The sequence below is a fragment of the Eumetopias jubatus genome, unplaced genomic scaffold, assembly GCF_037043125.1.
Source record: "Eumetopias jubatus isolate StellerSeaLion01/CBP00866 unplaced genomic scaffold, mEumJub1_p1.0 scaffold_10, whole genome shotgun sequence".
NCBI lineage: Eukaryota > Metazoa > Chordata > Mammalia > Carnivora > Otariidae > Eumetopias > Eumetopias jubatus.
The window spans coordinates 85,382,494-85,408,673 of NW_028274816.1; the positions used below are offsets into that span (position 1 = coordinate 85,382,494).

General features: G+C 45.6%; 1 pseudogene; it reads right to left on the reverse strand.

The window, feature by feature from the left end:
• Window positions 1–24,556: 24,556 nt before the first annotated feature.
• Window positions 24,557–25,396, reverse strand: LOC114216249 (small ribosomal subunit protein eS1 pseudogene; annotated as a pseudogene).
• Window positions 25,397–26,180: the final 784 nt, after the last annotated feature.

The window sequence follows — 26,180 nt, forward strand, 5'->3', positions numbered from 1 at the left end:
CCCTGCCTCGCCCATTCCCTTGCCTGGTAACCACAACAAAGGTACTTGGCTCAGTTCCCTCTGTCCCCGTGCCTCCTCCTGGAGTCTGCTACTCCCCGTGTGGCTCCCCTGGCGTGTCCCTCCTTCCCCGAGAACTGTGAGTAATGAACTCTCTTTTCAATGGTGGTCATCTGAACTGTTTCCTTAACATAACTCAAAAGTTTCTACGAATACACTATATTTTAAAACAGTAACACACACTCGGGCTCCTCGCCCAGCCCATTGCGTGGACAGGGAGGAGAAAAGTAAACAAATGCATCTTTCCCACGGTCTATCCGTGCATGCATTCGTCCAAAATGTATCAAGCAATATGATGCTTGTAAAGCATCTCCCGGAGTGAAGCTTGTCCTTTTAATTCGTTCCACTGTCCTTAAATTTCCATGTAGTCAAATATATTTCTCTTGATTCTGTATCATTTGTGCTTTGGGGATCAGCAGTCCTCTATCTTGGCATCAAGAAGATGTTCCATATTTTCTCCAGAAAGGCTTAAAGTTTTGGTTTTTTTCACATTTAGGTCTTTAATTCATCTGGATCTGATTTTCATGGGTCATATAAGGTTAAGTCCTCATTTTATGTTTGCCCACACCCCTTATTGTAGGTACGGCTCACTCTTCCCCCCACTGATTCCTACTACCATTTGCCCAGTTTCCACAAACTGATAATCTGCTTCTGGCTTCTATTCCATCCTGGTGGGCTGTTTTTCTTAGATCCAGACTGCACTGTTTTATTACCACGGATCCGTTTATAGCAAAGTATGTACATCTGGTAGGGCAAGTGGCTCATCTATCTTTTACTTTTAAATTTTTTATTGTTAGTTAATCACCATACATCATTTGTTTTTAATGTAGTGTTCCAGGATTCATTGTTTGTGCATAACACCCAGTGCTCCACGCAGAACGTGCCCTCTTTAACACCCATCACCAGGCTAAGGCATTCCCCCCACCCCCCTCCCCTCTAGAACCCTCAGTTTGTTTCTCAGAGTCCATCGTCTCTCATGGTTTGTCTCCCCCTCCGATTTACCCCCTTCATTCTTCCCCTCCTGCTATCTTCTTCTTCTTTTTTTTTCTTAACATATATTGCATTATTTGTTTCAGAAGTACAGATCTGTGATTCATCAGTCTTGTACAATTCACAGCGCTCACCATAGCACATACCCTCCCCAATGTCTATCACCCAGCCACCCCATCCCTCCCACCCCCCACCACTCCAGCAACCCTGTTTGTTTCCTGAGATTAAGAATTCCTCATATCAGTGAGGTCATATGATACATGTCTTTCTCTGATTGACTTATTTCACTCGGCATAACACCCTCCAGTTCCATCCATGTCGTTGCAAATGGCAAGATCTCATTCCTTTTGATAGCTGCATAATATTCCATTGTGTATATATACCACATCTTCTTTATCCATTCATCTGTTGATGGACATCTTGGCTCTTTCCACAGTTTGGCTATTGTGGACATTGCTGCTATAAACATTGGGGTGCATGTACCCCTTCGGATCCCTACATTCGTATCTTTGGGGTAAATACCCAGTAGTGCAATTGCTGGATTGAACGGTAGCTCTATTTTCAACTTTTTGAGGAGCCTCCATACTGTTTTCCAGAGTGGTTGCACCAGCTGGCATTCCCACCCACAGTGTAGGAGGGTTCCCCTTTCTCCACATCCCCGCCAACATCTGTCATTTCCTGACTTGTTAATTGTAGCCATTCTGACTGGTGTGAGGTGGTATCTCATTGAGGTTTTGATTTGGATTTCCCTGATGCCGAGTGATGTCGAGCACTTTTTCATGTGTCTGTTGGCCATTTGGATGTCTTCTTTGGAAAAATGTCTGCTCATGTCTTCTGCCCATTTCTTGATTGGATTATTTGTTCTTTGGGTGTTGAGTTTGATAAGTTCTTTATAGATTTTGGATACTAGCCCTTTACCTGACATGTCATTTGCAAATATTTTCTCCCATTCTATCAGTTGTCTTTTGGTTTTGTGGACTGTTTCTTTTGCTGTGCAAAAGCTTTTTATCTTGATGAAATCCCAATAGTTCATTTTTGCCCTTGCTTCCCTTGCCTTTGGCGATGTTTCTAGGAAAAAGTTGCTGCGGTTGAGGTCGAAGAGGTTGCTGCCTGTGTTCTCCTTTAGGATTTTGATGGACTCCTGTCTCACATCTAGGTCTTTCAACCATTTGGAGTCTATTTTTGTGTGTGGTGTAAGGAAATGGTCCAGTTTCATTCTTCTGCATGTGGCTGTCCAATTTTCCCAACACCATTTGTTGAAGAGACTGTCTTTTTTCCATTGGACATTCTTTCCTGCTTTGTCAAAGATTAGTTGACCACAGAGTTGAGGGTCCATTTCTGGGCTCTCTATCTGTTCCATTGATCTATGTGTCTGTTTTTGTGCCAGTACCATACTGTCTTGATGATGACAGCTTTGTAATAGAGCTGGAAGTCCAGAATTGTGATGCCGCCAGCTTTGCTTTTCTTTTTCAACATTCCTCTGGCTATTCGGGGTCTTTTCTGGTTCCATACAAATTTTAGGATTATTTGTTCCATTTCTTTGAAAAAAGTGGATGGCATTTTGATGGGGATTGCATTGAATGTGTAGAGTGCTCTAGGTAGCATTGACATCTTCACAATGTTTGTTCTTCCAATCCATGAGCATGGAACGTTTTTCCATTTCTTTGTGTCTTCCTCAATTTCTTCCATGAGTATTTTATAGTTTTCTGAGTACAGATCCTTTGCCTCTTTGGTTAGATTTATTCCTAGGTATCTTATGGTTTTGGGTGCAATTGTAAATGGGATCGACTCCTTGATTTGTCTCTCTTCTGTCTTGTTGTTGGTTATAGGAATGCCACTGATTTCTGTGCATTGATTTTATATCCTGCCACTTTACTGAATTCCTGTATGAGTTCTAGCAGTTTTGGGGTGGAGTCTTTTGTATTTTCCACATAAAATATCATATCATCTGCAAAGAGTGAGAGTTTGACTTCCTCTTTGCCAATTTGGATGCCTTTGATTTCTTTTTGTTGTTTGATTGCTGTGGCTAGGACTTCTAATACTATGTTGAATAGCAGTGGTGATAGTGGACATCCCTGCCACATTCCTGACCTTAGGGAGAAAGCTCTCAGTTTTTCCCCATTGAGAATGATATTCGCTGTAGGTTTTTCATAGATGGTTTTTATGATATTGAGGCAGGTACCCTCTATCCCTATACTCTGAAAAGTTTTGATCAAGAAAGGATGCTGTACTTTGTCAAATGCTCTCTCTGCATCTATTGAGAGGATCATATGATTCTTGTTCTTTCTTTTGTTAATATATTGTATCACGTTGATTGATTTGCGGATGTTGAACCAACCTTGCAGCCCGGGGATAAATCCCACTTGGTCGTGGTGAATAATCCTTTTAATGTACTGTTGGATCCTATTGGCTAGTATTTTGGTGAGAATTTTTGCATCCATGTTCATCAAGGATATTGGTCTGTAATTCTCCTTTTTGATGGGGTCTTTGTCTGGTTTGGATATCAAGGTAATGGTGGCCTTATAAATGAGTTTGGAAGTTTTCCTTCCATTTCTATTTTTTGGAACAGTTTCAGGAGAATAGGTTTGAATTCTTCCTTAAATGTTTGATAGAATTCCCCTGGGAAGCCATCTGGCCCTGAGGTTTTGTTTGTTGGGAGATTTTTGATGACTGCTTCAATTTCCTTAGTGGTTATAGGTCTGTTCAGGTTTTCTATTTCTTCCTGGTTCAATTTTGGTAGTTGATACATCTCTAGGAATGCATCCATTTCTTCCAGGTTATCTAATTTGCTGGCATAGAGTTGCTCATAATACGTTCTTATAATTGTTTGTATTTCTTTGGTGTTGGTTGTGATCTCTCCTCTTTCATTCATGATTTTGTTGATTTGGGTCATTTCTCTTTTCTTTTTGATAAGTCTGGCCAGGGGTTTATCAATCTTGTTAATTCTTTCAAAGAACCAGCTCCTAGTTTCGTTGATCTGTTCTACTGTTCTTTTGGTTTCTATTGCATTGATTCCTGCTCTGATCTTTATTATTTCTCTTCTCCTGCTGGGTTTAGGCTTTATTTGCTGTTTTTTCTCTAGCTCCTTTAGGTGTAGGGTTAGGTTGTGTATTTGAGACCTTTCTTGTTTCTTGAGAAAGGCTTGTATTGCTATATACTTTCCTCTCAGGACTGCCTTTGCTGCATCCCAAAGATTTTGAACAGTTGTGTTTTCATTTTCATTGGTTTCCATGAATTTTTTTAATTCTTCTTTAATTTCCTGGTTGACCCATTCATTCTTTAGTAGGATGCTCTTTGGCCTCCATGTCTTTGAGTTCTTTCTGACTTTCCTCTTGTGATTGAATTCTAGTTTCAAAGCATTGTGGTCTGAAAATATGCAGGGAATGATCCCAATCTTTTGGTACCGGTTGAGACCTGATTTGTGACCTAGGATGTCATCTATTCTGGAGAATGTTCCATGGGCACTAGAGAAGAATGTGTATTCCGTTGCTGTGGGATGGAATGTTCTGAATATGTCTGTGAAGTCCATTTGGTCCAGTGTGTCATTTAAAGTCTTTATTTCCTTGTTGATCTTTTGCTTAGACGATCTGTCCATTTCAGTCAGGGGGGTGTTAAAGTCCTCCACTATTATTGTATTGTTGTCAATGTGTTTCTTTGCTTTTGTTATTAATTCTCTTATATAATTGGCTGCTCCCATGTTAGGGGCATAGATATTTACAATTGTTAGATCTTCTTGTTGGACAGACCCTTTAAGTATGATATAGTGTCCTTCCTCATCTCTTATTACAGTCTTTGTTTTAAAATCTAATTTGTCTGATATAAGGATTGCCACCCCAGCTTTCTTTTGGTGTCCATTAGCATGGTAAATGGTTTTCTACCCCTTCACTTTCAATGTGGGGGTGTCTTTGGGTCTAAAATGAGTCTCTTGCAGACAGCATATCAATGGCTCTTGTTTTTTAATCCAATCTGATAGCCTGTGTCTTTTGATTGAGGCATTTAGCCCATTACATTCAGGGTAACTATTGAAAGATATGAATTTAGTGCCATTGTATTGCCTGTAAAGTGACTGTTACTGTATATTGTCTGTATTCCTTTCTGGTCCATGCTGCTTTTAGGCTCTCTCTTTGCTTAGAGGACCCCTTTCAATATTCCTTGTAGGGCTGGTTTCATGTTTGCAAATTTCTTTAGTTTTTGTTTGTCCTGGAAGATTTTTATCTCTCCTTCTATTTTCAATGACAGCCTAGCTGGATATAGTATTCTTGGCTGCATATTTTTCTCGTTTAGTGCTCTGAAGATATCATGCCAGTCCTTTCTGGCCTGCCAGGTCTCTGTGGATAAGTCTGTTGCCAATCTAATGTGTCTACCATTATAGGTTACATATCTCTTCTCCTGAGCTGCTTTCAGGATTTTCTCTTTGTCTCTGAGACTCGTAAGTTTTACTATTAGATGTCGGGATGTTGACCTATTTTTATTGATTTTGAGGAGGGGTTCTCTGTGCCTCCTGGATTTTGATGCCTGTTTCCTTCCCCACATTAGGGAAGTTCTCTGCTATAATTTGCTCCAATATACCTTCTGCCTGCCCCTCTCTCTCTTTCTTCTTCTTCTGGGATCCCAATTATTCTAATGTTTTGTCTTATCGTATTGCTTATCTTTCGAATTCTGCCCTTGTGATCCAGTAGTTGTTTATCTCTCTTTTTCTCCGCTTCTTTATTTTCCATCATTTGGTCTTCTATATCGCTGATTCTCTCTCTTCTGCCTCATTTATCCTAGCAGTTAGTGCTCCCATTTTTTATTGCACCTCATTAATAGCCTTTTTGATTTCGACTTGGTTAGATTTTAGTTCTTTTATTTCTCCAGAAAGGGTTTCTCTAATAACTTCCACGCTTTTTTCAAGCCCAGCTAGTATCTTTAAAGTCATGATTCTGAACTCTAGGTCTGACATCACACTAATGTCTGTATTGAGTAGGTCCCTGGCAGATGGTACTACCTCTTGTTCTTTTTGCCGAGGTGATTTTTTTTGTCTTGTCATTTTGTCCAGAGGAGAATAGATGAATGAGAGAACAAAATGCTAACAGGTTAACAACGTCCCCAGAAAATATACTCTAATCAAATCAGAAAAGACTTGGAACCAGGGGAAAAGAAAGGGAAAGAAAGAAAAAAGAAAGAGAAAAAAAAAAAAAGAAAAAGATAAAAACAAATAAAAACAGAACTAAACAAAAAAACAGAATATGATCAAATATGATCAGGCTGGTGCATAGATCAGTGCCACACACTAGATTTTGGGTGTATTTTCGTCTGTTAGAAGAAAGTGCCTCCTAAAATTTTAAAGAAAGAAAGACTTATATATGTACAAAATAAGGGTTGATACAATGAAGGGATGGAATATGACTGTAAAGATGAAAATTATAAAAAATTTTTAAAAAGAAATTGATAAGAAGATGTTTGAAAAAAGAAAGAAGAGGATTAAAAAAAAGGAAAGAAAGAAAAAAAAAGAGGGGAGAGAATGTGATCAGGCAGGAGACTAGAACAAACCATACACTAGAGATTTAGGGTATATTTTGATCTGTTAGAAGAAACTGTATCTCAAAATTTTAAAGAGAGAACAACTTATATATATATATCTGCCAAAAATAAGGGTAACTACTATGAAGGGATAGAATATGACTCTAAAAATGAAAAATGAAAAAAAATTTTTTTAAAAAGGGGATTGATAAGATGTTGGTTGAAAAAGGGAAAAAGAAAAATTAAGAAAAAACAGTTAAAAAATTAACTTTGAAAGACTAATGAAGCATGGTAAAAAAAGCCATGAATTCTATGTGGAATATTCCCCTAGCGCTAGAGTTCTGCCGTTCTCATTGATCGGTAAACTTGGTCTTGGCTTGCTGGCTGTTCGTGCTGATCTTCTGGGGAAGGGGCCTGTTGCCATGGTTCCCAAATGTCTTTGCCGGAGGCGGAATTGCCCCATCCTTGTCGGTCAGGGCTAAGCAATCTGCTCGGGTTTGCTCTCGGGAGCTTTTGTTCCCTGCAAGCTCTCGGTACAGATTTGGAGGATGACAGTGAAAATGGCGGCCTCCCAATCTCCGCCCGGAGGAGCCGAGAACTCGGGGCCCCGCTCCTCAGTGCGCCCCCAGAGAGAAGCAGTCACTCCCGTCTCCCCGGTCTCCGGCCGCTCTCCGCGCTCACCCGGCCTGTGACCGAGCGTTTCTATCTCTGGCCCCCGACCCCGTGTGGAGTCTCCAAACCCAGCAGATCCCTGCGGTGCGCTCCCGCGCCGCTCCTCCCGGGGGAGGAAGGGGAGTCTCCCCGGCTCTGCTGCTTGTTGGGTCCCTGCTGGAGGAGCAGTGGCCCGACTGTCACCGATCACAGTTTATGGCAACCCCGAGCTGAGAGCCTATGCCTCAGCTACGTCTCTGCAGCCGGCTTCCCCGCTCCGATCCCTGGGAGCTCTGCCGCACTCAGGCACCCCCGGTCTTTCTGTGACCCTGAGGGTCCTGGGACCACACTGTCCCGCGAGGTTTCCACCCCCCGCTTAGCTACTGGAGCGACTTCCCTCAGCGGAGCCGACTTCTAAAAGTTCCGATTTTGTGCTCCGCGGCTCTAGCACTTGCCAGAAGCGGCCGGCGGAGGCCCCCTCCCCCACCGTCTATCCTCCCGAATATCGCCTCAGATTCACTTCTCCACATGTCCTACCTTCCAGAAAGTGGTCGCTTTTCTGTTCAGAGAGTTGTTGCTATTCTTTTCTTCGATCTCCTGTTGAGTTCGTAAGTGTTCAGAATGGTTTGATCCCTATGCAGCTGAATTCCTGAGACCAGACGAAATCCAGGTCTCCTGCTCCTCCACCATCTTGCTCCGCCAACCTCATCTATCTTTTTCAAAATAGTGTTGGCAGCTCTTGGACCTTCATCTGCAGACATAGAGCACGGGGGGAGGACAGCACTCCAAGGATGGGGAAACACCAAGATCAATGGACCTGGGTCTCGGGACAACCTCATGGCTCGTTTGTGGTGGCCCTGGAGCACCTTCAGAAGCCCACGTGAGGAAGAAACATCCATTTGGTTGAAGTCACTACCAATTTGCATTGATACCAATTAAAGGCAACCAAATATTTACGCAGAGTAATTTTTTTTCTTATATGTTAATTTAGCTGAAGATCCTGGTAAGATATGGAATCAAAATGACAGAACAGGAATCCTCATCTTGTTCTTGGCTTTAAGGAAAATAACTGTAATGGTTTATTATTAAGTATGATGTTTTTTGGTAGGCGTTTCTTATCAGTTTCAGAAAATTTTTGCCTATTCTCAGTTCTTTGAAAAATCATGAGTGGATATTGCATTTTATCAAATGCCTTCTCTGCATCGAGTAAGATGATTATATATATGGACTTTCTCGTTTAATCTTTTAATATGGTGAATTGCTTTAGCAGATAGTTCAGTGTTAAACTGTCTTATATTCCTGAGTTAAAGACTGTGCGCTCATGATAAAGTATTTATATATAGACTACTGGATTTAGTTTGCTAATTTTGATATAGGATTTGTGCATCTGTGTTCCTATTTTCCTTGTAGGTACAGTTTCTGCCTGTTTTTGGCATCAAAATTCTGCTACCCTTATAAAAGGAGCTGGGGAGCCCCTCCTCTTGCCCCCGTCCTGTATTTCCCCAAAGGAAATTTCTATGGAACAATTTGTATCGAATAGGGGTTATGTGTTCCTTGAAGGCTTGGTAAAACTTGCTTGTAATACTGTCTGGTCTGATGCTTTTTTTGCAAGTAGATTTATGACTGCTGACTTAATGTCCTAAATGCTTCCAGGTTTTCTATTACTTTTTGAGATCATTTTGATCATTTTTATTTTTTCTATGCATCTATTTCATCTTCTACAACTATTAAATCTTTTTGATATAAAGTTGTTTATAGTGCTTATTTTGCTAAAGAATTCTACTGTGTGTTTATGTCTTCCTTTGCATTCCTGATGAAATTCATTTGTGATTTCCTTTTTTTTTTGCGATCTTCATTTCCAAAAGTTTATTCACTTTGTCTTATTGGAAAATTAACTGTGCATTTGTTAATTCTTTCTTTTGTATATTTCCTGTTTCACTAACTTCTGTACTTATCTTTAGTGTTTCCTTCCTCCCAGTAAACATTTTTTTTCTGGTGTTTTTTCCAATTTCTTGTGTTGAATACTTCCTTCATTAATTTTCACTCTTACTTCCCAGTGACTATTTATTCTTTTACTGCTTTTTTCCATGTTTGGAAATCTTATTCTTTCACTGTCTTAGTTGTAAGTACTTGAGACTTTTTATTACGCTTTATCCTCTGAATTATTTAGAAGTATGCTTTTTAGCTTGCAAACGTTTGGAATTTCTCATTTTATTATTTAATGTTAGGTGATCTGTGTGATATCAGTTGAAACTTCCTTTGCAACCTAATATCGAATTCAGTTTTGTTAAATGTCAGATTTGAGTTTGAAAAGAATATTTAGAGCCTATGTACATCTAGAGCAAGCTCATTAATTATGAGGTTCAAATTAAGCTACGATTTTTCTGACAGAGACATGCTAAAATTTTCCCCTGTGATTGTGAGTTTTTGGTTTCTTTTGCAGTTTTACTTTCTGTATTTGAGACCAAATAGTTAGAGGCACAGGGGTTCGGCACTGACACATTTTCTTAAAGAATTATTTTTTTTAATTAGTGAGTAAACATTTTTGTCTTAATGATTCCTTTGTTAGTAATGTTGCTATTACTTTCTTTTGTATATATTTTATGTATGTATATATTTTATGTATACATATCAACTTTTTTTTATACATATTTTTTCAACCTTTATTTTCAACCTCTCTGTGTTGTTTGGGTTGAGTTGTATCTAAAAATCTTTTGTATAGATTTTTTTCATCTAATCAGTTAGTCTCTGTAATTAGTAGGCAAGTTTAATACATTTACTATTATCATAATTATTAACATATTTGGACTTAACTGATATATTTGAACTTTAGCTTATTATCTTACTTATGTTTTTTCTCCAATTTTCCCTCCAATCTTACATATTATTGTTGGCTAGCATTTTAGTTTCACTTTCTTTTTAACCCCCTTGATTCAGCACAGTTGTAATTACTGATATTACTATCAATTATAGTCAATGTTTATTAGGTTGACTATCATTTAAATCCTCCTGGATTTAATTACCACTACAACTGAAGTTTTTTCAATGAAGATCCATGAATACTAGACTCCTTTTTTTTTTTTTTTTAATTTGAAGATCTGGGCGCCTGGGTGGCTCAGTCAGTAGAGTGTCTGCTTTTGGCTCAGGTCATGATCCCAGGGTCCTGGAATCAAGCCCAACACTGGGCTCTCTGCTCAGCGGGGAGCCTGCTTCTCCCTCTCCCTCTGCCCCTCCTCCCTGCTCATGCTCTCTCTCTCTCAAATAAATAAATAAAAATAATAATTTGAAGATCTAATTGGCTTTATCACGTGATTCATGAGTCAGGCAGCATCCCATGTAGCAAGTAGAGGTGAGCTCTCAGTAGACTCTCTTTTGTTTCTATCAGAAAATCCCTCTAGACAGCCCTCACTTCTGGAGGATAGTTTAGCTGAACATATAATTTGGGATAACATAGCCCCTCAGTACTTTGCCAAAAGGATAGCACTGTCTTCTGGCCTCCGTTGGTGATGCTGAGCATTCCATCAATCCAATTGCCATTTCTTTCCAGGTAGGTAGTCTTACCTCTTTGGTTGCTTTTAAGATCTCTGTGTCTTCGGTGCTTTCTAATTTCTCCACAATGAGTCTAGCTGTGTACTTATTTTTACTTATCCTGTTTGGATAATGTGACACTTCACTCTAAGGACTCATTCCTTCAATTATAGAAAAATCCCATCACTTGTTCATTTTTAATTTGCCCCACCCCTGTCTTTATTTTCTTCTAGACCATAAGATGGATGTTCCACCTACTCATTCTATTGTCCACGTTTCTTAATTGTGTTTTCTTATTTTTCATCTCTTCATATCTCTGTGCTGCATTTGGGATGATTTCCTTCTAATTATCTTCTATTTCTCGAATTCTCTCTTTCGTGTTGTTACCTCTATTTATCTCATAAATTTAGTTTATAATTTCAATGAAGATATTTTTACATCTAAGTCTACTTGATTATTTTTTATGTCCACTTATTCTTTTCAAAATGTCCGATTCTGCCCAATTCCTTCTTTTACTTCCCATATCATTTTAAATATATTTTAATATTTCAGATGTTCAGACTGTGAAAATTAATAAAAGGAAACCTCATTTAGAATGGAGTCCAGAGGCCACAGGGAAAGCTCTCACTTTCTACCACTCTTGTCTATTGTGGGCCCAACAAGAAAAGACCAGGGGCACAAATCCTTACTACCTTAGCTACTACTTTGCTATCCCAGCAAGGGGGAGGAAGTTTTTCTCCTCCCCTAGCAATAGCCCAGCCAATGAGAGATAGTCACAGCCCAGCCAATGAGAGACTGTCATAGCTCAACTAATGAGGAATGGTCACAGCCAATGAGAGACCATCACAGCTCAGCCAATGAGAGGCAGTCACAGCCAAGCCAATGAGAAACCCCCATGTTACAATTCCCAGTGGACTTTCTGTTTACAACATTCCTCCCAGCATCCCCCTTGCTCTATAAAAGGGCCTCCTGTCCTTGCTCTGTGGGCCTGGGTGTGGTTCTGCTATGTCCTACGTGTACCAAGATGCAATTCTTTGCTATTTCAGAATAAACCCATCTCTGCTGATAAAATGGCAGTTTTATTTTTTAAGGTTTATAAGATTTTCTATGAATTCCAGTTATTGCGGAGCTAATTCTTGTTTTGTTACTTCTACTGTCTCCTTTTTGTGGTGGTTTATGTATGCGTTCCATAATTTTTCCTTTGTGGGTTCATAGGAGAGTGTTTGCCCCAGCCCTTTGGGAGTCTGGTATGCTTTAGGTGGCAAAATTGTCCCTGTGGAGCAGTTTCATATCTGCTTCTGCCAGGACTCAGGTGTTTAAATGGTCTGGGAACAGTTTTTATGTTGCTCTTGTGACTTGGGCTTTCTCCACCTCTCAGTGTAACATCATGAACCTTGCTCCCGTTTTTGGGACAGGCCCAGGGTTTTGATTTCTGACAGGCAAGTTATTTTCTATCCAAATCCCTAAATCCCTGGCCCAGTAGGTGGAGTTTTGCTAGCCCCCTTTGTGTCATCTTCAGGGCAGCAATGAGCAGCTCTTGAAGACTCCAGGCTGTAAGCTGGGGCTCCATTCCAGCTACTTCACCTTGAGTGAGCTCCAGATGTCACCTCGGGTCCCCATGTTAGAACCTCAGCCAGAGGTTCTCAGCCATCACCAGATCTGAGGAGTGTCAATGGATTTGGGGAGGCCCAGTTTGAGGTCAGAGAAGGGCCTACTTGCATAGACAACTCAGGTAGGGTGATTTGAGAGACTCCTCCAAAGAGCAGACACCCTGTGTCTAACTGCTATTTCTTCAACTGTAGCACGACCTCATGGGAGTTAGAACTGTGGTTACCTTAGGTCAGCACCACGTCTGGCCAGGTGAGCCACCTCCCTTGCATAGAGATCCAGCCCACAGACCATCCTGGCCCCCAGGGAGCACACTGTGACCCACGGCTCTAGAATTCCAGCTGGAAAGAGGACACCAGAGGGAGAACTTCAGAGAGAGCCAGAAATGCACTAGGGAGAAGGCATCAATCTCTCATAAAGTGGAAAGCTGCCGGCTTCCAATCTCCAATAAAGCAGAGGAGACAGAAGAGGTGGCTTCGCCAAGCTGCCACATCTCTAGAATCACTGCTGAGTAATTGCTTGGTACTTCAAGTCCGGGATGGGGGCTCTTGAAGCAGTATTTCATGGGAGAGACATTGAGCCCTCATCAGGACAAGAAATATGGTTGTTAAACCGGCAGCTCATGATATAGCATTCATCTGGTGGCAAATCCGTGAGATTCATTAAGCTGACCAGCCCAGCCTCCGAAGAGGGATACAAAATTAGCCAGAGGAGGGAAGAGGTAAGAAGACACTGGAGGGAGGTGGGGTAGAAGAAGCTTGTCTTCCAGGTGGTGATTTTGGAACATGGGAGGGAAGGAATGGGAAGTTTGTCTTCTTCCCTGGTCCTTACAAAGAATGTTTTAGCCCCGGGGCACAGATGCCTAAAAGGAAATCCCCAGTCAGTGCATCTGACCAGCACCCCGCAAAGATCACCGACTTCCATTGTTAAATTCCCACCGGTGCCACCCCCCACAACAAGCCCAGAAAACTGCTCTGCAAAAATCTGCACAATCAACCTGACCTGTGGGTAATGAGAAAATCAAGAACAAACTTGCCTCATCAGGAAAATGCTGGGCACCTACCTGACCTGGGAAATCTATATGTAAATTCAGGCAGATCTACAGTCTTCCTGGTGCATCTGGTTTGGTCTCCAGCCAGGTCCCAAGCTCAGGTAAGACAAAGGGGGCAGCAGACTCTGGTTTAGAGCAGAACTGTCAGGATGAGGGGTTTCTGTTTGGGGGGGATGGAGAGAAGGGAGGCCAAGGTTTCTTCCCAAAGCAATGTTAAATGGTCTCTGCTTTGTCCCAGAGAGCCCCAACTTACAGCTCACTTTTTGATTCTTAAAATTATAATTGACGCTTGGGAAAAAAAATGAAAGAACCCTGGTGGAAGAAAATCAAGTTGTTTCAGATATTGCAAAGCAAATCTTCCTACAGCCCGGGCATTCCTCGGTGGTGTGCTGTGGCCTCTTGTCACCATTTAAGTCACCTGGTTGCTGGCCACACCCAGCACCTATGTGCCTGGAGGAATGCCTTCACACTTAGTGTCACTCAGCAAGGCCATGTTGTGTTATGGTGCAAACTACCTCCAAGTCTCAGTGGCTCGCTGTGAGACAGGTGTGTTTTTAGCTCATGCTGAGTGCCCCTCACCACCCTGCCCCAGGAGATGACAGAGGCGGAGTCTAGAGTCAGGGAACACCGGGGCCTGGAAGGGACAAGGAAGGGGGCTTCCCTAGAGCCTTTGGGGGTGGGGGAGGGGCACAGCCCTGTGACGCCCTGATTGCTGACTTCGGGCTTCCAGAACTGTGAGAAAATAAATTCTGTTGTTTTTTAAGTTTGTGGTACTTTGTTACAGCAACCACAGGAAACTAATACAGATTGATCTTTGCTCTAGGACTCAGGCTGATGGAGCAGCCTCTACCCAGACCACTGGGGGTTTTCATCAAAGGAAAAGAAAACAAGGCACAAAGTATGAGCTGGTTCTCAAAGCTTCCACACAAAGGTGACCCAGTCATTCTGCTCACAATTCATTGGCTGGAGCAGGTCACCTGGATGCCTATGGCTTCAAAAGGCAGGGAAATGTAATCCCCTACCTCAGAATTTGGCAAACTTCTGTATGGGGCCATGTGGTAAATATTTTATACTGTGGGCTGCATGTTCTCTGTTACAGCCACTCAACTCTGCCATTTTAGTGAGAAAGCAGGCATGGACAAATGTAAATGAATGTGCACTCCAATAAAACTTTATTTATAAAACCAGACAGTGGGCCATATTCTGCTGAAGGAAGGGACAGGGGGTGTTACTGGGTAATGGGACAGTCTAGCATAAATTCCTTTGTGTTTTTTACTTCCTCTTCTGGTTATCCATCACTGCATAGCAAATCACCCCAAACCTTAGTGACTCAGAACAACAACCATACTTAGCATTGTCTCTCACAGTCCTGAGGGTTGACTGGGCTCAGCTAAGGGGCTCTTCCTGGGATCTTTCATATGGCTGCTGTCAGGCAGTGGCTGGAGCTGCAAGCAGCAGAAAGCTGTTCGCATGTCATGTTCGCATGTCTAGACTAGCTGCTGGCAGCTGGGGCTCCCGGGTGTCCTTATCTTTTTGTGTCCCTCCACATGGTTTCTTTCTTTCTTTTTTTTTTTCTAAGATTTTGTTTATTTGACAGAGAGCACAAGCAGGCGGAGCAGCAGGCAGAGGGAGAAGCAGGCTCCCCACTGAGCAGGGAGCCCGATGCGGGGCTTGATCCCAGGACCCTGGGATCATGATCTGAGCTGAAGGCAGATGCTTAACTGCCTGAGCCACCCAGGCGCCCCCCCTCCACATGGTTCCCACAGCATGGCACCTCTTTTTTACTTGGCAGCTCAGGGCTCCATAGGCCAATGGAGCAAGAGTGCGAGAAAGCGCCATATGTGGCTATTTCAATGAAATTCAATTAAAATTAAATAAAATTTAAAATTCAGTTGCTGGGGCACCTGGGTGGCTCAGTCGGTTAAGCGTCTGCCTTCGGCTCAGGTCATGATCCCGGGGTCCTGGGATCGAGCCCTGCGTCGGGCTCCCTGCTCATCGGGGAGCCTGCTTCTCCCTCTCCCTCTGCTGATCCCCCTGCTTGTGCTTTCTCTCTCTCTCTTTCAAATGAATAAATAAAATCTTTAAAAAAAATAAATAAAGTTCAGTTGCTGAGTCACATGAAGCCACATTCCAAGTTTTCATGGTGGCTACCATGACTGACAAAGAGTGCACCAAGCCAAGTGGGAGCCACGTAGCCTTGCATGATTTAGTCTCAGAAGTCACACAGCATCATTTTGGACGCATTCTGCCCACAGGCCTGCCCAAGTTCAAGGGGAGGGGAAATAGATCTCGTCTCCTGATGCAGGGTGGCGAGATTCTGGAAGGGCCCATGGGACTGAAAATATTGCTAGGGCCATTTTTAGGGAAAATAGGCCCATGAAGCTGGACATTGTTGGGGCCTAGAGATCACCTCTCAGTAGCTGAGAGCAGAGGCCAGACCCCTCTCTGGGTGAGGTGAACGTTTCTCTACACAGTACCTAATTCTGGGTTGTGAGGACGCAGTGAGTTAATCCTGTAGTGTTTATCATGGTGCCCGACACATGGTGAATGCTCAGTAAATGCAGCCACCATCGTGTCCCAATTTTATATATAGAAAGAATTCTATGTAGGAACTGCTGTAGACGGAATGCTTAGGTCTCTCCAAAACTCATCTGTTGAAGGCCAACCCCAAGGTGATGGCGTTTGAAGATAGGGCCTTTGAGAACTGGGTAGGTCATGAGGGTGGAACCCCCGTGAATGGGATTCGTGCCCTTAGAGAAGAGACCCCAGAGAGGTCCCTTGAACCTTCCACTGTGTGGGCCACCCCACACCCCCATCCCATTGCAGGCCTCTGGCCTGGAGCAGTCTGAGCTGGGGGAGGGGAAAGACAGCCAAGTTCAGTTGGGGGTTGTGATAATAGCATGGGCTGTGTCGGTGACCTAAAGTGGCCATGGAGCTGTCACCTGAGAGAGGTTGCCAAGAAGCCATGGCATTTGCCAGCCTTCTTGTCCCGGGGTGAGGGAAGATGGCTGAGGAGCAGAGGGAGACACAGACAAGATCATGCTGCATTGGCAAGAGTCAATGAGGACATTACGTCTAGGAGCAGGACTGGAGATATTCTCTAAAATGCTAACGGTGGTTATTCAGGTGGGGTAGGTCTGATAATTGGCTTTGCTTTATTCTGTGTGTTTTTCTCTATTTTGCAATTTTTCTCCCGGGGATCTGAATTACTTACATAATTAATGTAAGTAATAAGAAAAAAATACCTTTTCTTTTTTAAATTGTGTAAAAAGTACGCTTGCAGAATAGGGAGGTTTTCTATGCGGCCCAATTCCGGGGGTGTTGTGACCAAACAGGCTAAGCTTCTTTAGCATCCTGCCTGCTTGGAGGAGCCTCCACGGACCCATCAGGCAGCCTCCAGTTTGGGGCTCCTGCATTTTCTCCCTTTGAGCTACATTTGCTCTGACCATGGCGTCCCTCACAGGGACGGGAACCCAGTGGGAGATATTGAAGTCAAGCCCAAGATGGTGGGAGAATAGGAGAAAAAGAAAACTTCGTTGTCTCTGAGATATCTGGAGGACTCTGCGTTAATCCGGTGTCAGGAACTATGTGTGGGATCTACAAAGCTCACTCCTCCGCCATGGCCGGGGCAACTTCTGGAACGCTCCTTAATTAATATCTGCCCTTCCCTGCAGTGGTTTCTGGGTCCCTCATCAGCCAATTGAAATGTTCTCCTGGAAACAAAGACTCGTTCGGAGGTGCTGGGCTTCCAGTAATTTCTTCCCAAGATCTATTTGTCTGGAGAAGAGTTCACGGAATGGTACATCCGTAAATTCCATTTCGTGATCACAAAAACACTGCAGGGGGATGTGGTTGCTACGGTGATAGGGATGGTGCCGCACTATTAATTTGTAGGGAAGGATGGTGGACGTCACTGACCCTCGGCAGGAAGTCTCAGGTTGAAATGACCATGGTCTCTCGCATTCCCCTCCCACCATTTCAGGGTGAGGGGGAGATGGGCATGTGCAGACAGTGCAGAAAATTGCCCAGGACCTCTGGGTTCCCTGCTCGCAGGTCTCTCCAGACGCGTTTGTATGATGCATGCCGTTTCCAGCTCTCCTGGGAGGCTGCGCACATGTGTAGGCTGTGCATTTAAACAAATAAACCTCTGCCAACTCCGAACAAACTGGGGGGAACCAGCTCCCTAAGGCTGGGAGGAGGAGGGGGTGGGAGGCCTCAAAGGGATTTTCTGGCAACTGTGGAGCCTTCACAGTTATGCAAAACTGGTGGTGAATTTCTTTTGATCTGAGGAAGATGCAAAGCAGAAAGGAAAAGCAAAGCCTCAAAGGAAAGGCCAGACAAGCCTGTCTCTGTGGATCCTGAGGCAAGACTGTAGTTACAGAACCCAAAAGGGCCTTCACCTCCCACGTGGCAGTCTCCAGCACCCCCATCTCAGGACCTGGGGCTGGAGGTTCAGTCTTCCAACCTGACTGGGGCGTACAGCCCATGCCCTCCATCCCCAGAGCCCACAGAACTCAAATCACATTCAGTCCTGTTCAGGAAAGGTCTGAAAGCCAGGCTCAGGGTGTCGTCAGTAGAATAATGGCCCCCAAAGATGTCCACATCCTTTTCTTCTTCTTTTTCTTTAAGATTTTTATTTATTTGACAGAGAGAGCACAAGCAGAGGGAGAGGGAGGGGGAGAAGCAGGCTCCCCGCTGAGCAGGGAGCCCGATGCGGGGCTCGATCCCAGGACCCTGGGATCATGACCTGAGCCGAAGGCAGACGCTTAGCTACTGAGCCACCCAGGCGCCCCTCCACATCAATTTCTAACAGCTTCTCCCTCCTGCTCCCCATAAAGCGAACGGCCCGGAGCACCTCCCGACAGCACCCCATGGTTGGGGGGCACACACAGGGCAAGGAGGTGACTCCTGTTCCCCAGGGATGGCTGGTCTGGAAGCTGGTCAGACAGAGGAGCAACGAAGGACGGCCAGAGCCCTGTGGGGGCTGCCTCTATGTGCGGCCAGGGGGTGGCCGGGGGGCTTCCTAGTCAGGGGGCGACCTGAGAGAACTGGGGAGGTTTGATATCTTGGTACTTTGGGGAAGCTGCCAGACAAGGGGTGAGGCCAGACCTAGGGTAGGAGCTGGGGCTGGGAGAGGAGGCAAGAGACAGGAAATAAACACTGGAGCTTGGTACCTTCCCCAGAGCTTAGACTCAATCCCGGGGCAAAGGGAACCACTGAAGGGTTTGCCAGGCCCAGCTCTAACGTTTGGGGGGCCCCAGGACCAGAGTGTAGAGGGAGGTGCACGTACCACATGTCAGGTCTGAGCATTGACAAATTCTAAGTCAAGCTAACAAACCTTTCAATAAAATATGCTCTAGTCTTTCTATTTTCCTACCTTGATGACAGGCCTTTAGAACACCTCAAAGGCCAGATTCAAGTTCAGAATTTTCAGACTGCTGTGCTGGAACATGGTGGTACCAGGAGAGGCAGCTGGGCCTTCCCCCTTTTCTTTCCCACTCCCAGCCTCACATCCCAGCTTGGGCCATGCCGCTTGCAACAAGGGCTGTGGACACCGTAGACCTTTGTGCTGCCCACCTGCACAGGGACAGACCTGGGGGTGGGCAGAGCTTCTGGAGCCCCAAGTTCCAGAGCATGGTCTAGATGGGGGGCAGCGGCATGTCCTCTTGGTTCCATGGACTCTGTATAATCAAGAATTGTCTGGCCTTTGTCCCTGGTTCTTGGGCGGTCACCTATAAAACCTTGGAATTTTCCGAGGGATAGAAGTATCTCTGACTCATGGCTGGTCCCTCCAACTGTCCGGGATCGTCTGTGCCAACAGGATGCCTCAGGATGGAGGCTGGTCATGTCACAAGACCGATCAGAAGATTAGAGCCCAGCTTCTGGGAAGGGGAGGGGCTGGAGATGGAACTCACCCTCTGTAATGGAATTGCAATAAAAATTTTGGACCCTGAGGCACAAGTGAACTTCCCTGGCTGGCAGTGCTCCGCATCACGTCTGTCGTGTATCCCTGTGCGGGGAGGGTAACAGAAGCTTCACATTTGGGACCTCACAGACTTCACCCTAAGTGTCTCTCCCTGTGGCTGGATCCGATCTGCATCCTTTTGCTATAATTCGACAATAAACAGAAGTTCAGCGCTTTCCTGAGTTCTATAAGCCACTCTAGTGAATTATTAAACATTAGGGGGTATTGGAGCCCCTGAGTTGGCAGCCAGCTAATTAGAAGTGAAGGTGGCATGGGGGGGCGCGGGGGGGGCTCCGTCAGTTGAGCGTCTGACTCTTGGTTTGGGCTCAGGTCGTGATCTCAAGGTCATGAGATTGAGCCCCGCGTCTGGCTCCATGCTCAGTGCTCAGCGCAGAGTCTGCTGGAGTCTCTCCCTCTTCCTCTGCCCCTGCCCCCAGCACTCTCTCAGGCACTCTCTTAAATAAATCTTGAAAAAAAAAGGGGGGGGCACCTGGGTGGCTCAGTCGGTTAAGTGTCTGCCTTCAGCTCAGGTCATGATCTCGGGGTCCTGGGATTATAGCCCCGCGTCGGGCTCCCTGCTCAGCGGGGGGTCTGTTTCTCTCTCTCCATCTGCCCCTCCCCCCAAAAATAAATAAAATCTTAAAAAAAGGAAGAAGTGAAGGTGGCCTGTTGACCCCCAAAGCTGCCGCTGGTGTGTGAAGGGAGGGAGTCTTTTGGAGGACGGGTCCCTAACCTGTAAAATTTGGCACAACTCTGGGTAGGCTCCCTGCCCTAGAGGAGGGTTTCCCCAGAAGAGGATCAGAGTGGGGCCTTCTAAAATTGGGGCCCAGGGAAGGGGCCCCTCTTGCCTGGGTCTCAGTATGGTCCCGAGTTGCAAGGGATAGCTTGTTTGGGGTAACACCAGGTGGGACAGTGCCCAGACGGGACTGGGAGCGAGCGAGCTGGTCCCAGAGGCCAGGTGGGCTCTGGACAAGGGCAGTCAGGGTAGACAGGAGGGACGCTCAGGGAAGCACCGAGGCTCTGCTAAACCATCCTTCAGGGGTCACGGGGCAAAGGCCACGTCCTCAGAGTGGCCAGTTGGCTTCCGGATCTCAAAGCCCACAGTATCTTCCCCACAGAAGGTACCGTTACCTGGAGCATTCAGCTGGATCGCGACCCATCCAGGCCCCTGCTTTCCCTCACAGACACTCTTCCCAGCTCTCAACGCAGAGAAAAGCAAAAATTAGATTAAAAAAAAAAAAGAAAGGATAGACTGGAGAGGGCTTATTTGCATTATAATAATTTCTTTTTACCATGCCTAAGTTTTCTCTGTAAATAGCAAGCACCCCTGGGGCATCGAAAATTGAATTCAATTCACAAGATCCTGACTCCCTTCTGCACTGGTGGAGTCGACCTGGACTCGAAATGATTTTGGGGGGAGTGGGAGAGGGAGGTGGAAACTGTTTGTGTCTGACCCACCAGACAGCAGCCCTGACGCACGGTCCCCAGGATGACATTGTTCTGCCTAGGTTTTGTGAAACCCTTGCAATTTCAACTATTATATTAACGGATATATATTTTTGAGCATTTTCTATTTCTGCTCATGAGCTTTTATTCTTTTCAATAAAGGAGAGTTGTTAAATGCATAACAGAATGTGACTTAACGTTTATAGCTGTCTTGGCAAGGCTCCAGAGATGCGCTGTGGTTGCAGCAAGTCACGGGGGCGTGGCTAGGAGAAGGAAGGAGGCAGAGGACCTGGGAAGAGCCGAACCGGTCCCCCTCCCCCCCCCCCCCCCCCCCCGCCCCTGCCCAGGGCTGGGGAGAGAGCTGGCAAGGGGGTGGGCCAGGCGATCCAGGATTCTTTCCTCTTTTTCATTTAAATGCATTCTCAAGTAGAAGGGGGGGTGGAATCCAGGGCCATAATTTTTGGTTCAGAAAGTATAGGGATTGGGGGTTTTGTTTTTCCTGTCTGTTCTCTGCCTTCCCCAAGATGGACTTGTCTTGACTTCTCTTTACAGCCGGGATCAAACTGGTCCCACACATCTGGGATCTGAGCTGCTATTGCCCCCGAGAGCTGAATGTCCCTTAGTGACCTGATCACTGCGGGGGGCCCCATGTCCCTGCACAGTGAGGTGGCCAGTGGACCTCTTTTCCTGCCTTCTCGGGAAGGCTGTTTGCAAAAGCCTGCCTGGTGCTTCTTTACCCTGAACTGTTCCAGAAAATACCTTTTCTGACCACTGGGTTGTGAGCACGTCAGTTTAGCACACGCAAGGGGCATTCCGTCCCCCAACCGGGTTTGAGAATCACTCTCTGAAGGGCATCCAGTCGGTCTCCCAGCCCGCCCTCGGAGCGTGAAGTGCTGAGGGTAGAGCTGTGATTTCTCTCTGAGCTTGGGCTGGGGTCTCCCGAGTGGATGTGGGTGGGGGTTGGCCTCTCCCCACCCGTGCACCCCACCCAGCCCGTGTGCAGGAACACCACGCACACACTCTCCCTGCTCACACGGGCCCTGCTGTGAGCACACACACCAGCGTACACCATGTGACAAGTGTTCTGGGGACCGAGACAGACTGTTTGCAGGAAGCCCCACCTGCTGTGTGCTGTCAGACAGCCCCTGGGTGTGCCATCAGCTGGGATTCGTTGCCAACGATGAAGGCCAAATCCTCCCCCCCAGAGCCCGGTTTCCTTGTGCTGTCCTCCATCCTGAGAGGGGCCCCACACTGATTCCTCTGGGCTGACCCTGTCTGTTATTCTGTTCCAACTGCTATAACAAATTTCCATAGACTGGGTGGCTTATCCACAAAATTTATTCTCAGGGCTCTGGAGGCTGGAGGTCAGAGATCAGGGTGCCTGCTGGGCTGGGTTCTGGTGAGGACCCTCTTGCAGGTGGCAAAAGGCTTCTTTCTTGTGTCCTTGCAATGCAGAAAGAGAGGGAGCTCTTTGGCCTCCTCTTACAAGGGTGTAAATCCCATGTACAAGGCCCCACCTCCATGACCTAATGACTAACCAAAGGCCCCGCCTCCAAATACCATCACATCGGTGAGATCCCAAGAGCACCGCAGATTACCCATGCAATGCTAATCTCTGATTCAAAGTCTGCCTCCTGGGAAACCCAGCCCGTGACAGTGGGTGCCAGGAGTGGTCCAAAAACGCCCATGCTTGGTTGGATTTTGGAGCTTGGTCATCTACCGTCTGGTTGGCAACATGGCCCCCAACAGAGGTAGTAGGTGGAGCACAGACAGATCTTGGCACAGGTAACAAAACTTGTTAAAATTTTACCCATGGTGAACCAGCATAGCTGGGGTGGGGGGGGGGGAGAATGCCGCCATTCGTATACTAGATCTTCCATGTGATAACCATGGAGGAGACACTTATCAAACAGGGACAGGGGTGCTTTGGGAAAAACAGAGAAAAGCTAAGGGTAAACAATGGAGGGCCTTCTTGGGGAGACCTTAAGAGGCGCTCATCTCTTAGATGAAGACCTCAGAAAACCCAAGACTTAACCCTAAGAGTAGCAGAACTCCACAGAAGCCTAACCTCTCAATCCAGAAAGATCTGCCATGCCAAGCTCAGGGCCCTGGTTGGGAAGAATGGGACCCTGACACACAGGAAAGGCACATCTGGATTGATGTTCCCCAAAATCTTGAGTCCAAGGTTTCCTCCAAACTCTCTGAGCCTGCAGAGAGGCCCACACCTCACTGCTAAGGGCCGACACCACCATCCACCTCCACCCCTGGACTTGAAGACCATGGAGAGGCCTCTCCCCCGCAAAACGCAAAACAACACACATCTCTTTCAGCAACTACCCCCACAGCCCCTCCTGGCCACCAACAGGCAGGTCAAGTTGCGGTACAGCTCAGCTGAGGACACAGAGGAAAATGATCCCACCCCAGAGGAAGGGGGGGGTGGGGAGCAGCATGCCTGTCTCTGCAGGAGCCAGACAAGTGCACAGAGAACGGGGTGTCTGATCGAGTGGAGGGAACACACAGCTGGGGAGGGAGCACTCTTCCAGGACTTGGGAATCAGCCCCACGGCAAGGAGCCCAGGAGAGGCAAGCACTAGGGGGCGGCCCTGGAAACACGGGAAGGTGATGCGCACGCCAAGCGAGCTAGAAATGCCAGAATTCAACACAGACAAGGGAAGGAGGGGTCAAAAGGCCAGAGACGTGGGTGTGTTAGAGGAGATAACAGCCAGTGAGGACAGAAACCCAGCCGGTGAGCGTGATCCACATCGGGCCCAGAAGACACAAGGTTTCCGGGAGGAGCCAGAGGAAGGTGCTGGTAAGAGGACGCCCCCGTCCCTAGAAGGCACAGTGGTGTCTCCTCTGTGAGCCAGGGCTGGGGGTGGGAATGTAGCTGCCTCTCGGGCACAGCTGACAGCAGTGGGGTGGGGGAGAGGACCCCACCCTCCGCTCCCCATCCCAGCCCTCCCCAAAACAACAGAGGCCACGTGGCAGCACTTAACCCTCAGCATCCCAATGGATGCAATTATCCCAGGGAGCCACAAGATCACAGCGGCAGCCTGTCCAGTCCGAGCTCCAGGACGCATCTATGGAAATTAGAAACGCGTGCACCCTTGGTCAGAGCAAGGCCACTGGCACTGCCACCCACAGCTGTCCTACGTTACGAAAAATAATGAGCAACTGGGAAATGTCCTTTTGGTTCCAGCTGGGACTTTGTGTGCCACACCTACACGGGGACCAGCTAATTATACAGAATGTTTGCACCTTGATTTGACCTACTTTTTACTACTGATTAGGGTATTTTGCAACTCGGAAGGGCAGATGTCAACTTGTAGAAAACTGTTAGCTATGCAAATGATTCTTGTCTAATAACAATTCAAATGAATTTTGTCTGGGAGAGATGCAAATGATTTCTGTCCTGTAGAAAAGCTAATCCCAAAGTTTATTACCCCGGAGGATGTTAACCAGCTTTGTATCTAACACAGCTGTCTCATTCCAGATTTCTCTCCATGCCTATATGTATCCTTACCAGTCTGCTGGTTCCTTCATTAATGAGTTCAATAAGTCTTAGATACATAATCGCTTTTCTTTGCAAGATTTTATTTATTTATTTGAGAGGGAGAGAGAGAGAGCATGAGCAGGGTGAGGAGCAGAGGGAGAAGCCGACTCCCCGCTGAGCAGAGAGGGCGAAGCGGGACTCCATCCCAGGACTCCGGGATCATGACCTGAGCTGAAGGCAGACTCTTTTTTTTTTTTTTTTAAACATCACAAATATGATTTTTTATTTGTCACCATTAAATGTCTGACTTTTAAACAGATTCCTGGACTGGTGGCTCATATCCATCAGCTCGTTCAACTTTAGCACTGGTCTCATCCCCAGTAGCTTTTCCAGAACTACTACCTTCACCATGAAGCTCCATGAGCTTTCCCAGTTCCAAACTTGGGCTTCTTCAGTATTTTTACTTTTCTAACGAAGACATCATGAAGTGGATAAATAGACTGACAAGCCTTTTCTATATCTTTTCTGCTGCTGTCTGGAATCAATTTATTGACCACTTCTTTCAGGTCATTTGTTTGCACCTCTCGGGTCATGATTTCCATCATCTTTTTCCGAATTTGACGGACCTGTTGGTGCTGAGCAGAAGAGGTCATCCGAATCTGATTATTGCGTTTTTTAGTAAAACCAACACAAAATAGACAAAGCAAATAACCATCGGTAGTCTTGACATCAACATGAGCTTCAATCATGGTCTGCCATTTTTTGACTATGGAGCACATTTTGTCATGGGTAAGATCCATGCCATGGAAATTAGTCAGGCAGTTTTTGCCCTGAACATCCTCGGTAATTAGCTTGAATTTTCTAAACGCAACTTCATCATTCTGCAAAGCAGCAAGGCTCACTTCAAAAACACGACCCTTGAGGCCATCAGATGCGATTTTGGTTCCTTGAGTTCTTGTGACTAATATTTTCCCAATATTTCTTATACTGAACATAGCTGGTGCTTTCACATCATACCAATCTTTCTTAGAAAATGGATCAACCACTTTCTTCTTGGCTCCCTTTTTGCCGCCTTTCATAAGGCGCTTGTTCTTGCTGACCGCCATAGCGCTGCTCAGGGAGCCAAAAGCCTGAAGGCAGACTCTTAACTGACTGAGCCATCCAGGTGCCCCAGTACATAATCACTTTATATTGGTATAAGAATCATGCTTTTCACTTTCCAAAAATTAAACTTTGGGGCACCTGGGTGGCTTAGTCGGTTAAGCGTCTGCCTAAGGCTCAGGTCATGATCCTGGGGTCCTGGACAGAGCCCCATGCTGGACACCCTGCTCAGTGAGGAGCCTGATTCTCCCTCTCCCTTTGCCCCTCCCCCTTGCTCATGCATGTGCTGTCTCTCTCAAATAAATAAATAAAATCTTTAAAAAAAATAGCAAGGTTGCAGGAAAGCAAGTATGATATGAGCTCATTTGGGAAGAAGAAGGAAGGAAGGAAGGAAGGAAGGAAAGAAGAAAGAAAGAAAAAAGAAAGAAAGAAAGAAAAAAATGTCTATTCAGAGTTAGACATCTCTCAATATCCTCTATCTATATCTACACACACACACACACACACACACACACACACACACACACACTCTTCTAAGTGCACCTCTGGAAGCCTATGTAAGATGCTGGTAAGAAAAGAATAATGCTGTTGTTTTCTAACATCCCTCCAGAGAGGATGGGTTATGGGGAAGAAGAGGAACATGAAGACATACTTTTTACTGCACAACCTTTGGATTGTACAGTAAAATCCAACAGTACCTGTTGGATTTTGTATCAATTGCATGTATTATTTATTCCAACAAATTAATAACCCTTTACATGGACAACTAGGGAAAAGGCTGCCCAGAAC